This window comes from Salvia miltiorrhiza, chromosome 5 (assembly GCF_028751815.1).
Source record: "Salvia miltiorrhiza cultivar Shanhuang (shh) chromosome 5, IMPLAD_Smil_shh, whole genome shotgun sequence".
NCBI classification, from domain to species: Eukaryota; Viridiplantae; Streptophyta; class Magnoliopsida; order Lamiales; family Lamiaceae; genus Salvia; species Salvia miltiorrhiza.
In genome coordinates, this window is record NC_080391.1 from 42,685,305 (window position 1) to 42,699,280 (window position 13,976).

At 39.8% G+C, this 13,976-nt stretch overlaps 1 long non-coding RNA gene across 1 annotated transcript; it reads left to right on the forward strand.

Annotated features, from left to right (window-relative positions):
• The first annotated feature begins 3,232 nt into the window (after window positions 1-3,232).
• On the forward strand, window positions 3,233-4,271 carry LOC131024633 (uncharacterized). The gene is made up of 2 exons (XR_009101959.1): window positions 3,233-3,496; window positions 3,998-4,271. It is a non-coding gene; the product is annotated as an uncharacterized LOC131024633 (long non-coding RNA).
• Window positions 4,272-13,976: the final 9,705 nt, after the last annotated feature.

A 13,976-nucleotide genomic window follows, 5' to 3' on the forward strand; every position in this document is an offset into this window, starting at 1 on the left:
GAAATAATCGCCTTTGTGCGACAGATTCAACCGAGAGTTAACGAAGCACAAGATCGCCAAAAGTCTTATGCAGACACTAGGCGAACAGAGATTCATTTTGATGTAGGAGACAAAGTCTTTCTTAAAGTTTCCCCACCCAGAGGAGTACATCGTTTTGGAGTTAGAGGAAAACTCAAACTGAGATATGTATTAGACCCTACAATATACTTGAGAAAGTAGGCCCTATTGCCTATAGACTTGCGTTGCCTCCGAGCTTCGCGAACGTTCATAACGTTTTCCATGTTTCATATTTAATTAAATACGTGTTTGATCCAAGACACGTCATTCATCAAGAAGAAGTGTCCCTAGAGCCGGACTTGAGCTACGAAGAGAGGCCCGATGTTATTCTGGATCGGAAGATCCAGCAACTGAGAAACAAGTCAATTCCTTTGGAAAACATCCAATGGAGACATCATGGCAAGATAGAGCAACATGGAAACTTGAAGAGAAGATGAAAGAAAAATATCCCGAGCTTTTTCCCGAAAGTGAATAACTCAAATTTCGGGACGAAATTTTTTTTAAGGGGGGTAGGATGTAACACCCCGTACTTTTATGAGTAGTAGTAGTGTCGAGACACTACAGAGAGTACTGCGGTACTGAGATATGAGATTATAAATAAAATGAGATGGAGTAATGATGATAAATAGAGATATTGAGCATTAGAGTTACATTATTTTGATGAGACGAGTTATTCTTCTAGATAGAGATATGAGTCTGATAGAATCAATGATGAGGATAGAGAGTGAGTAGTTTGAGAAAACGAGTTGAGATAGAGATGCTGATTGAATTGAGAAAAGAGCATAATTTATTTTTCCCGATAACGGATACAGAGGTATCTGTGAGATTAATTGTCCTATTGTTAATAGGAACATCTGATTAAGAATAGAGTTGAGATAAGTGAGTGAGAAACCCTATAGAAGGGAGAGTCGATCTGAGAGATGATCTAATTGAGAGATGATTGCTGATTGCTTTGATGTGATTTGTATCCGTGTTTTATCTGAGATGGTTTGAGTGATTGTCTACGTGACTATTTGTTACGATGATGTGAGTATGATTTGTTTTGTGTTATGTTAACACGGATTATTTTCGAGATTTTGGAGAACGAGATTATTTTTAAAATCGGGAAATAGCATACAGCTATTATTATTTTGCATATCAGTATTTTATGAGAAATATTCTACTGAGATATATATATATATATATATAAGTTTATGATGAGATGAGATATTCCAATAGTTTGAGCTATTGTATTTTTCAATGAAGAACTACTGAATGTAATACATTGAGGAAATAAGGATGTATAGAGATAATGGTTGAACGTTGTTAAAGTTAAAAATCTGGCCTTGGAGTTCTGCTATGGCGTGGGAGTTTTGCTATGGCTTGCGAGCTCTTCTCGGGATGCGAGCTCTGCTATGCCAGAGGCGAAGGCATTCGTCTGCCCAGACAGAGGGGAAGTCAGTCCTCTGCTATGCCAGAGGCGAAGGCATTCGTCTGCCCAGACAGAGGGGAAGTCAGTCCTCTGCTATGCCAGAGGCGAAGGCATTCGTCTGCCCAGACAGAGGGGAAGTCAGTCCTCTGCTATGCCAGAGGCGAAGGCATTCGTCTGCCCAGACAGAGGGGAAGTCAGTCCTCTGCTATGCCAGAGGCGAAGGCATTCGTCTGCCCAGACAGAGGGGAAGTCAGTCCTCTGCCCAGACAGAAGGGAAGTCATTCCTCTGCCCTGACAGAGAATGCATTCCTCTGGCGAGCATTTCTCTGCTCTAGTGCAGAACCTACTTTTGAGAGAGAGGAGTCAAAGCAAGTGGATAAACATTGTTAACGGATAAGATATTTTATGCAAGTGGATAATTAAGCATGTGTTAATTATCCAATACTTGATGGCTAAGTAAATGGGGTTATATAAATAACACCTTTCTCTTTCATCCCCATAACAGACGTCCCTTTCCTCTCTCTCCTCTCTCTTTTCTCTCTTTTCTCTCGACTGTCATTATCCAACGCCATTGATGAGCTAGTAAAAAAACTTTGTAAGCTACTTTTTATCCCATAACCACCGATTAAACCAAGCTGAAAACACTCGTATATCCATAAAACAAAAGCTGGACGAAGGTTTGAGCTAGGAATCAAGAAAGTGGAGTTATACTGTTCGTTATACAGATCATAAGAGTAAGTCTCTAAACACATGAATCTACTTATATCTAAGCTTTATGAGCATGTATATAGATGATTAGAGTATTAAAACAACTCCTAATTCAAGTTGAAGATCATGAAGAGAGTGAGGATTCGAGTATATAAATGAGCCTTAGAGATTGTAGTTATGATAGTTGATGGATTAAAATGATGATTAGAAATGAGTGATAACGAATATGAGTTCTTGAGTTGATTTGAAGATTTGAGTGGTTATATGAGTTCTTGAGCATGCTATGATGTTAAGTGATGGTTTAGATTGATGATTAGAAGTGATGAAATGAGTTTTGGTATGAGTTTGTTGTTGAGAATTATGTTGTTGTATTCAAGATAGAGATGTTTTTGAGATATATGAGTTTTAAGTATAAATTGGAGAAATTTCGTAGGCCTACTGACCTACTGTGATCGATGGTTTTTCGATTTCTAATAGCTTTGAAAATTTTATAGCAAGTCCCTACATGAGTCTTGAGTACCCTTATAAAATTTTAAGCCATTTCAACTTCGTTTGATATTTCTTTAAAATGCAAAACCTAAACTGCACATTACTACGGAGAATTTCAGAGAACAGGGGCAAGAGTCATTCATTTCAGTAGCTTCCTATGTGATCTAGCTTTCCAAATTTTTATGGTATCAATATTATTGTGTTAGCTAGATATCCACTAAGATTGAGCCCAGTTTGACAACGTTTACTGTTTTTCAAAAATTGTAACTTTCGATTGCTCAAAACTGCCAGAAATGGTAGATCGTGGTAAAAACGTCATATCTCTCAAATCGCTTGGAGTTTTCGACTCTATTTTTTTTTAAATGAAACTAGACTCGAAGATCTTTCTTTCGGTATGAGTCTCGAGTCCAGGAGATGTCGGAATCCGAACAGTTTAAATTTTGAAGTTGAGTCAGTGTAAAAACAGAGCATGTTTTGATGATGTTTGTTGTGATTTCTTATGTGCCTTATGTGATTGTGTTGCCTATGTGTTTGAATGAAGTTAGACGAGTCTTATATGAGAGATAAATCGAGACTTAGAACCATGTTTTTCTTGAAACCTATCCTTGAACTTAAGGATGTGAGATGAGTGGAGAGTTATATAGAGTTGAGTAAGGAGATAGAGTATGAGATAGAGCATGAGTTAAGGCTTGAGAGTTAGCCAATGAGTTTCTAATCGAGATTCATTTTATGACATGAACCTTCGATGATGATGATGATCCCTGAAGACACGAGAAGAGCAAGGAAGTAAGTAACTCCACTTTGACGGGAGATTTTGAGTAAGGTCTTCAGGTGGGCAATATTTTGAGTATATGTTTATCGTATGAGTTTTCTAAAATGATTTTATGATGTTATGAGATTAACAAATGTTTTGAGATAAATGATATTTGAGAACTGTTTGACTTGCCAATTTTTGATGTTGAGCTTGTGTGTTACCCTCTACTGATGAGACGAATTCGGTCCTGCCTCAAGCGGGATTTTGTGCACAGAGGTGACTGTGAGCCGTCTTCGGGTCGGCCAGTCACGGTACTTGGGAGGCCTACTTCTCAGTACCTTTGATGATGAGTAGTGGATGTGGTACATACATGATGAATGTTTAAACTGCGCAGTTACTTATTTATGATGTTGATTATGAAAACTGCATGCACAGATTCATTGATGCTAACTTATTTCTGTGTATTGCTGAGATGAGGCAAGCTTCAATTTATAGCTCTATGAGCAGCTTTGTTTTTCGGCGATATGTCCACTGAGTATTTATGTACTCACGCCCTGCATGTATTTTTAAACGTGCAGGATAAGCGGAGGGGGAGTATGGTGCGGTGCTGGTGGAGAATGTTTCGGGTTGACGTTTTCTTTCTCTATCGTATGTCTGTTTTGTCGATAGAGTTTTGATATGAAGTTATGTTAAATAGAGTTTGATGTTTAAGATACTTAATTTCCTTTGAAAATCAAGCAATACACTCACGGTTATATGTCTTCATACATATAATCGATTCGCCTTTTGCTGCGATACTCTGCATATTATTCTTCATTATGAAAAATGAGCTATACCCGTTTTGTTTTTGTTCGTGAAATTCCTGATAATCAAAAAGATCTAACGATGTTGACGATTTTACCCTTGGATTCATTTATGATGATTTCCTTAACACCTTTTGATGTGAGCTTCCGCTTGATGTTTGACCTATACATCTTGTCTTTTATTCCTTTAAAATAGTCGTATCGATACTCGATCCCCGCTATTACTAGTGTCGGAATCGGGCTGCGACACGGGTTCTACTTTGTCGGATCCAACCTGCTCGCTCGGTCGCCGTGAACTCTATCAGATCATCGTCTAACAAATCCTCAGAGGCGGCAAAATCTGTGCCCGACTCGTTCGTTGGTTCGTATTCTTCATCTTCTTCATCAGAATCGTCATCAGGTTCTTCGGCTTCGTCTTCAGGTTGTACGGCTTCATCCGTCCGCACCTGGTTGAATCTCCCGCATATTTCATTCAGATTCCATACGGATTCGTCCAACGGTTGCCCATCCCATGAAAAGTATTATGTTGGAGGCGCGCTCTCGCGACCATGATACGACGTCTCATACTGACTAGATTGTGCTTCATCATCTCCGTATCCCGAAGCCTGGGCAAAATCAAAAGTAGGGATGTACGCTTCTTCGATCGGGTCGTTGTTGTGCTCAACGTACACCATGGGATATTCGGCAGTTTCCAACAAGCCTTGCACATCATCGTCGTCAGTCAAGCCACATTTCGTCTCCCTTCCAAATCGATTGGTCGCCAAATAATACAATTGATAGTTCGGGCTCAACGAATGCGTTGTCATTACATTGTTGATGTTGTATATCAGGCTCGCAACTGTTTCATTTAACAGGGGAAGGACCTCCGTAGCCCCGCCAACATAGTCTATACTATCGACGACTCCGTTGTATCTCATATATATGTATCTCACGAATTTCATCTATAAAACCACATAAAATATAGTATTAAAATACGCTTAAAAAGTTCAAAACATCACAATAAGCACGAAAAATGAAGTAGCCGCCAGAATATTGTTAGCCGTCACCAGTAGCCGCTGACCTTGTGGGGTCGGCGGCTATTGTCGTCGTCTAATGAAATTCTGGCGGGTACTTCATTTTTTTTGTTCAAAACATTCAATTATATTAGAAACAGGTTTAATATTTTCCTAACATGCTTTTAAATTTCAGATAATAAATAAATTCATTAAAATAACGTAAAACCTGCTCTCAACGTTAAAATTTCAGATAATAAATAACTTCAGGGGATATTTAGAGCTTTCGATTCCCTTCACGTTAGAGACGGGGAGAAAGAGAGCCAGGTGCAACCGGCGCCGACTGAGTCGTCGGATTCAGGGCAAAAGAGTAGCAGTAGCAGTAATGCTGATTCCTTGAGAATCAAGACGCGATTTGAAACTCTACGGAGAAGAGAAAAGAAGGCGACATGGGATAGATGCTCCGACAGCCAAGGTCGACCGGAGCCGACGGCCGCTGAACGGCCGAGGAAGAGGAAGCCGGTCGGATTTGAGAGGTGGCCGAGCATAGAAGAAGGGCGAGCGGCCCTTGAGTTTGAGATTAGAGAGAGAGAGACCGAGAGTTGGTTGTGAAGGAAAAGATTTGGGCTTTCCCCTTTTATTTATTTTTGGGCTTGAAATATTTTAAAGTTTGGGCCTCACATTTTTAAGTATTGCAGGCCAAGATTGGGCTTTCGCATTTAAATTCGAACTGGGCCAGTCTTTTATTTAATTGGCCCTTCTCATTAATTCTATTGGGCTTGATTTATTTAAGGAGTTGGGCTGATACATATTTTATGATGGGCTATTATTCTACTCCCATTTATAATTCATTGGGCCAGTTTAATTCATCATTTGGGCCGATTAAATTGCCTATTGGACTGAGATTTATTCTTTCCAGCCCACATTAATTTCTATTATCACTTGGGCTGAAGCTACTTCTTAGTTAAGCCTTGCAGTAATTATTTTGATGGAGCCCAATTATTTATCAGTGGGTGAGCCGATTCGTATTCAGTAAATGAGCCGCCCAGTTTATTTAATATTGTTTTTGGACTTCAGACTTTAAAGCAAGCCATTACTGTTTATTTCATTAAGGCCACTGGTTTATTTAATTAATTGGCTACTCTCTTTTGAGCCTATTAATTATTTGAGGTTTAGTAATTATGTTTCTATCGAAAAGCCCGATAGTTTCCACGAGCTCACATCTTGAGAAAAGCCTAGTTAATTCTTTTATTTCGAACGAGTACAAAGGCGAGATTTATTTCACGACTAGAATATTCCGATAAGGAAGAAAGAATCACAGCTTTATTCGACCGCGTTATATGAGAATTAATTAAATCTATTAACAAGGATTAATAGTAGAATTCCCGATTATCGCTCAGAAGATTAGTTCATGCATACCAGATTCATGCATAGTTAATTATGCTTTCTCATTATTTGAGAATTTTCCTCGAGGCAATGTCTTATTTTACATTCTCGTGATTAAGGTCAAGCGCGAGAGTAAGAACTATTCAAGAAGTCACAGTACTTAGCAAAACTTTGCGATCAGGTGGGCAATTTCTTACGCGTAAATAAAATGTTATGCAAGTGTTATGCTTTAAAATGCAAACTGGATCTTCAAGTGTGGTATGCTTTATTACGCTTAAATAAGTTAAGCTTTATTATGCTGCACGCTAAATGATTTATGCTATGCTGTTTATACTATTTACGCCTATGTAATTTACGCTTGATTACGCTTATTTACGCTTGAATGCTTTACGCTGATAAGTTTATGCTTATGTTTGATGCTTGCGTCTGTTGGGGGAGGCCTCCCTCAACTGTACGATGCCGTGTCCGTAGAGGAGGGCCTTCCTCACGGCGCGATGCCCGTGTCCGCTGAGAGAGGCCTCTCTCGCGGCGCGATGCCAGTATGCCAGTGTTACAGCATCTATTGGGGGAGGCCTCCCTCAATAGTACGATGCCGTGACCGCTGAGGGAGGCTCCCCTTCACGGTGCGATGCCCGTGTTCGTTGGGGAAGGCCTTCTCCACGACACGATGTTTGTTAATGAAGATTGATGATGAAGAATGCCCTTATGCTATTTATGAATTTGGAAATGTTTAATGAGCAAATGATATGAAAGAAACTCATGCCTCTTATGCGATATTGTGAAATTGTTAATGATGTTATGTTATATGCTTGGCAACTGCCCACTAAGTACTCTTGTACTTAGCCCTTCGATGTTTATGTTTGTGCAGGTTGAGCTGTGATGGGCGATGAAGTGTTGCTGAGTGGAGTTTTTGTCGAACCTAAAGTAGGCTCAGAAAGGATACATGTCTTCATACATGTATCTCAGTTATGCTTTCCGCTGTAAACACTGATTATTTCAGTTACGCCTTCCGTTGCAAACTCTGATAAAGTTTTACTCAAGCCTCTAACGATGCCTTTTTCCTTTTAAGGAATATAACGCGTATACAAGTTCTTTGAGTACCCTTTTTATGTGAACTATGCCTTTTTCCTTTTTAAGGAATATTTCACGCATATTCAAACTCTTTGAGTATTCTTTTATGCACCCCTTTCTAATCCCGCTTCTTAATTTCCCTTCCCCAGTCATGGTTTTCCCGGATTAATTATCCTTAATTAAGGCCGGTCGTGACAGAGTGGTATCAGAGCAGTTCGTTTGCTCTGAGCCTAAGAGTTTATTTAAGCCAAACTTAGAATGGATCACTAAAGTGTCTAGAGTTCAATCGACAAAGCTCAGCACTTCATCGCATCACACTCAACGAAGCAGAATGGTATGCTCTTCCAAGTTTTGAGTTAATGTTTACAAAAAGTGAGAATTATCGTAATAGCAAAGTGAGTAACTGTTAATAGCTATGTTATGTTGTTATTGAATGAAATGATTTACGCAAGCGCGATTAAGTATGCCTATGGAATGAATCCATATGAACATATAGCTATTAAGATATGAGATCACCACTACGACAGAACATAGAAGCAAACATAGAAGAAATTCGACTGTATCTTTTGGTGGCTATAGTGAAGGCAGCAAGATAAGTGATACGTATAGAATAATTTTTAAGCTCATGATATTATAGCCGCTATAAATCTCCATGACTTATGCTTAAGTATCCAATTTAGATGATGAGATATTATATGCTTGAGAATTGATATGACTCATGGATATGAGATGCTAAAGACCCTTAGAGCTTACTACATCAATGTTGTCATTGGAGTTATGACTTGTTTACAAGTTAGAATAAGTTGACCTTTACAAGAATTCTTTAGAGGTTTGTATTAGATTATACTAGAGTGTACTAATTGACACATCCCTGCTATCAGAATGCCGCCTAAGAGAGGACGCCATGCGAGAAACAATAACAATCGCAGAAACCGTAACGCTGTACCCGAAGAACCACAAGATGCTCGAGGACATAACCCATCCCCTCCGCCCCCAACTAGGAGAGTCGAAGAACTCTTTTTAAAGCAGAACCCACCTACGTTTGACGGAACGAGTGAACCGGCTGAAGCTGAGATTTGGGTGCGTGCAATGGAACGCATTTTCAACTTCCTACGTTGTACTGATGAGGAGCGCCTATCTTGCGTCTCTTTCCAACTAACAGGATCAGCTGACTTCTGGTGGGAAGCACGTCGAAAAATTCTGACACCTGAACAATGGGCAATTTACACTTGGGAAGATTTTAAGACAGGATTATATGATAAATATATTCCGAAAAGCTATAGGAAGAAGAAAGAAGCTAAGTTCTACGAGTTGAAGCAAGGAAAGAAATCTGTGGTTGAATACGACAAGGAATTCTGCAACTTGTCTAGGTTTGCTCCACAACAAGTGGACACAGATGAGAAGATGGCAGAAAAATTTTGTGCCGGATGCGGTACGAAATTAAGATGGCTCTAGCAAGCCACGGATGACTCTCATACACGGAGTCTCTGAACAGGGCACTTGACATTGAAGCTGCAATGCCGTCAGACAAGTCAGCCCCACCATTTATATCAACGCCAAACGATCCACCAGGAGCCTCGCATACTCTCAAAGGGAAGCGCAAGTGGGACAACAACGAAGACAATATCAATCAGACTAGTAAGAAAGTGTGGCAAGAAAAAGAACGGGCCGAACAGTTTATTCAACCAAGGCACGAGGCACAGACTAACCTCAAGTCAACTGGGGGTAGCCAAGGTCAGAGAGGAATTTCACCTTGCCCAAATTATGGTAAGATGCATAGAAGTGTTTGTCGAGCTGGGACTAACGGTTGTTACAATTGTGGCCAAAAGGGTCACTACTCCACGCAATGCCCCAACAGATAACGAGGTTCAGCAATTGGGAACACCCGCACCCCTTTGCCAGCAATACGTGGACACTTGCGAAATCAGCCTCAATCACACCAGTGAAAATCTTATGGAGACACCGCAGACAAGAAAAAGTTACATGGGAGTTTGAAGACAAAATGAAAAAGAAATACCCGAATTGTTTTAGCAGAGATATGCAAATTTCGGGACGAAATTTTTGTTAAGAGGGGTAGTATGTAGTAGCCCGCTCTTTTAATTATGATTAAAACTAGTAAATGCAATTTTTATAAATGAATCCAGTTTATGGTCCTGATTTTTTTTATCAGAAACGGAGTTATTATTTTAGCTTTATACTTTTATAACGTATGAGAAAAACGCGACGAGGATTATTGAGCCATTCAATAATTATTATTTCCAAGTTATAACTGACTTAGCAAAGTCATGTTATTTATTAATCGAAAAACAGAAGCAGTTATATTTTATTAGTGCTACTAGAAGTCGAGGAATTATTCCGACTGCAACGCAGATTAAATCTACGGATTTAATCTAGATTCATATTACAGTATTAGCATCACCAAGGCATGAGGATATACTTCATTTATTCATTAATCTCATTCTCATACTTTACAAACTCTTATAACCAATTACAGTTTCACCTATCATTGCTATGCAGTAGATACATGAATATGCTAGACATATATGTAAGCATACAATCATCATTATTTTTTTCCCACTCCGTAATGTCTCCTACACTATACATCATTAATCTCCACCAACTCCACCTTACCAAACTTTCCACTCCACGCCACCACCTTTTGCTTTCCTCCACTACATTTTTCTCCACCACCACTTGCTCCCCACCCAACAAATGCAATACTCACTCTCAGCTCATTCACAGAGTACCAAAGAAAAATCCCAGTTCGTTTCGGCCGAAACACTCAAGGTAAGGCTGGCTCAATGCTTTCTTTTTCCTTAATCTTCACCTGCATATATTGAAAGAGAACCAACATTCTTATTCATTTCAGTTATTGAACACTACGTTCAACCTCCAACAGCAAGCAATCAGTTCGAACATTCAAGGTATTGATTCTATTTCAAATACCCATTCCAGTAAGCATTCATATTAAAGCATGAGCACGATCAGTTTCAGTTTCAATTATAGAAGACCTTATAGACATCTTGAACTTAGTAAACACCCCAACTGTGCGATCATGAGCAAGTGACAGTTCAAGTATGAGTTTTAAGCGAGCATAATTTGAGTTTATGCAAAACAAGAATTTGCACTCTGCCTAGTCCGATTAAGTATCGATTGAAATAGAATTGAGTGAGAAAAAGACTTAGCTTTGAGAAGAAGGGCTGACTGCCGATGATGACGACGACGACGGTCGGGACAGGGCGAACTCGCCCAACCTCATCAGGGCCCCGAACAGCAGCTGCCCGGCGACGAGCTGAGACTTGTGCGCAGCAGCAACGGTCCAAGGACAGCAGCGGCGCGGTGAAAGGCAGACGACTTCCGACCTCACGACGACCCTCGCCGATTCTGGACCAGCAGCAACGTGGCTGAACCGAGAAGGGACGACGCCGGGGAAGGAAGACCGATCGGATTTGGGGGAGAAAACCCGGTTTAAAACTTCAGGGGATATTTAGAGCTTTCGATTCCCTTCACGTTAGAGACGGGGAGAAAGAGAGGCAGGTGCAACCGGCGCCGACTGAGTCGTCGGATTCAGGGCAAAAGAGTAGCAGTAGCAGTAACGCTGATTCCTTGAGAATCAAGACGCGATTTGAAACTCTACGGAGAAGAGAAAAGAAGGCGACATGGGATAGATGCTCCGACAGCCAAGGTCGACCGGAGCCGACGGCCGCTGAACGGCCGAGGAAGAGGAAGCCGGTCGGATTTGAGAGGTGGCCGAGCATAGAAGAAGGGCGAGCGGCCCTTGAGTTTGAGATTAGAGAGAGAGAGACCGAGAGTTGGTTGTGAAGGAAAAGATTTGGGCTTTCCCCTTTTATTTATTTTTGGGCTTGAAATATTTTAAAGTTTGGGCCTCACATTTTTAAGTATTGCAGGCCAAGATTGGGCTTTCGCATTTAAATTCGAACTGGGCCAGTCTTTTATTTAATTGGCCCTTCTCATTAATTCTATTGGGCTTGATTTATTTAAGGAGTTGGGCTGATACATATTTTATGATGGGCTATTATTCTACTCCCATTTATAATTCATTGGGCCAGTTTAATTCATCATTTGGGCCGATTAAATTGCCTATTGGACTGAGATTTATTCTTTCCAGCCCACATTAATTTCTATTATCACTTGGGCTGAAGCTACTTCTTAGTTAAGCCTTGCAGTAATTATTTTGATGGAGCCCAATTATTTATCAGTGGGTGAGCCGATTCGTATTCAGTAAATGAGCCGCCCAGTTTATTTAATATTGTTTTTGGACTTCAGACTTTAAAGCAAGCCATTACTGTTTATTTCATTAAGGCCACTGGTTTATTTAATTAATTGGCTACTCTCTTTTGAGCCTATTAATTATTTGAGGTTTAGTAATTATGTTTCTATCGAAAAGCCCGATAGTTTCCACGAGCTCACATCTTGAGAAAAGCCTAGTTAATTCTTTTATTTCGAACGAGTACAAAGGCGAGATTTATTTCACGACTAGAATATTCCGATAAGGAAGAAAGAATCACAGCTTTATTCGACCGCGTTATATGAGAATTAATTAAATCTATTAACAAGGATTAATAGTAGAATTCTCGATTATCGCTCAGAAGATTAGTTCATGCATACCAGATTCATGCATAGTTAATTATGCTTTCTCATTATTTGAGAATTTTCCTCGAGGCAATGTCTTATTTTACATTCTCGTGATTAAGGTCAAGCGCGAGAGTAAGAACTATTCAAGAAGTCACAGTACTTAGCAAAACTTTGCGATCAGGTGGGCAATTTCTTACGCGTAAATAAAATGTTATGCAAGTGTTATGCTTTAAAATGCAAACTGGATCTTCAAGTGTGGTATGCTTTATTACGCTTAAATAAGTTAAGCTTTATTATGCTGCACGCTAAATGATTTATGCTATGCTGTTTATACTATTTACGCCTATGTAATTTACGCTTGATTACGCTTATTTACGCTTGAATGCTTTACGCTGATAAGTTTATGCTTATGTTTGATGCTTGCGTCTGTTGGGGGAGGCCTCCCTCAACTGTACGATGCCGTGTCCGTTGAGGAGGGCCTTCCTCACGGCGCGATGCCCGTGTCCGCTGAGAGAGGCCTCTCTCGCGGCGCGATGCCAGTATGCCAGTGTTACAGCATCTATTGGGGGAGGCCTCCCTCAATAGTACGATGCCGTGACCGCTGAGGGAGGCTCCCCTTCACGGTGCGATGCCCGTGTTCGTTGGGGAAGGCCTTCTCCACGACACGATGTTTGTTAATGAAGATTGATGATGAAGAATGCCCTTATGCTATTTATGAATTTGGAAATGTTTAATGAGCAAATGATATGAAAGAAACTCATGCCTCTTATGCGATATTGTGAAATTGTTAATGATGTTATGTTATATGCTTGGCAACTGCCCACTAAGTACTCTTGTACTTAGCCCTTCGATGTTTATGTTTGTGCAGGTTGAGCTGTGATGGGCGATGAAGTGTTGCTGAGTGGAGTTTTTGTCGAACCTAAAGTAGGCTCAGAAAGGATACATGTCTTCATACATGTATCTCAGTTATGCTTTCCGCTGTAAACACTGATTATTTCAGTTACGCCTTCCGTTGCAAACTCTGATAAAGTTTTACTCAAGCCTCTAACGATGCCTTTTTCCTTTTAAGGAATATAACGCGTATACAAGTTCTTTGAGTACCCTTTTTATGTGAACTATGCCTTTTTCCTTTTTAAGGAATATTTCACGCAAATTCAAACTCTTTGAGTATTCTTTTATGCACCCCTTTCTAATCCCGCTTCTTAATTTCCCTTCCCCAGTCATGGTTTTCCCGGATTAATTATCCTTAATTAAGGCCGGTCGTGACAGTTTGTAACACACAAACGTCCCCTAATTTATTCAAAATTTTCAAATCTATTTAATCTTATAATGCATGAAAGTGACGTGAGTTGACATTTATTGTGTCTTTCTCACATTTTAACTACCCATCTTACACAACTCTTACACAATTTCCATCATCATCAACTTTTACACAAAAAACCAAGCAAGCCATCACCATCAAGTACACTTTTCGATTTTTTTTACAATTGGGTGGGTATTTTTGTAAGACGTTTTATGCATGTGGGGTAGATTCCCCTATTAACACATAATAATAAATACACGCTGCAATAAACTCAAACTTAAAATCATACCTAAAAATGAGATATCTGTTTCGAAAAGGTTCATTTATTAATACAATAATTAGTGCTAGTTTGATTTAAGTAGAGAAATGGAATCAAATAAAAGAGTGAAATGGTAACAATAGCCAT